This window comes from Corvus brachyrhynchos, unplaced genomic scaffold (assembly GCF_000691975.1).
Source record: "Corvus brachyrhynchos isolate BGI_N302 unplaced genomic scaffold, ASM69197v1 scaffold614, whole genome shotgun sequence".
Classification (NCBI taxonomy): domain Eukaryota; kingdom Metazoa; phylum Chordata; class Aves; order Passeriformes; family Corvidae; genus Corvus; species Corvus brachyrhynchos.
Window position 1 is genome coordinate 280173 of NW_008237444.1, and position 648 is coordinate 280820.

A 648-nucleotide genomic window follows, 5' to 3' on the forward strand; every position below is an offset into this window, starting at 1 on the left:
CACGTCTTCGCCGCGCACAGTCCAATGCCCGGCAGCTCGAGGCGAGCAGCGACTACGCTTTCCTGCCGTGGCACAGCGAGTGCCTCCAGCCTCGGAGTTCTCCTGAAGCAGCCGTCACACCGGGAGCACTTTTGGTAGAGAGGGACCAGGAGACCCCGAAATGACTTACCTCCCAAGGCGCGACTGAAGGGGACTTACTGGAGTGGAACCGTAGTGGAATTTGGGTCTGGAGAGGAGTTGCTAAGGCATTTTTTTTTCTTTTTCTTTTTTTTTGAATTCTTCTCCCTGATCACTCCCCTCTTCGCCCATCATTGGAAATGAACAAATTGCTTTTGCAATTCAGAAAGTAGAAATATTAAATATACCATCCCCTGGGAAGTACTCATGTAGTAATGACAAAGGATTGCAAAGGAGAGAGTGGCTGCAGTTTCCCAGAGAGATCCCCTAAAATGGATTACTAAATGGGACACTACATCAGCTAGTTGTCCTCTAGCTGCCCAGATACATGCACCGAAAAGGTACAGTACCCCCCTGTCCGTACCCCTACCTTATGTTCTGCGATTGCTCGGAAGGGAAGACTCCCGAATCGCCCGGCAGGCTCGGAAGGAGCGAGGGTGGTGTGTGGTTTGAGGCAGGCTGCTGCCTTCT

The 648-nt window shown here is 51.7% G+C and overlaps 1 protein-coding gene across 1 annotated transcript in view; it reads left to right on the plus strand.

The window, feature by feature from the left end:
- The first annotated feature begins 6 nt into the window (after positions 1-6).
- SEMA6A (semaphorin 6A) overlaps positions 7-648 on the plus strand; it is a 133860-nt gene continuing 133218 nt past the window's right edge. The window contains exon 1 of the mRNA XM_017731398.1: positions 7-518. The gene's annotated coding sequence lies outside the window, so the exon portion shown is untranslated. The remainder of the gene's footprint in view (positions 519-648) is intronic.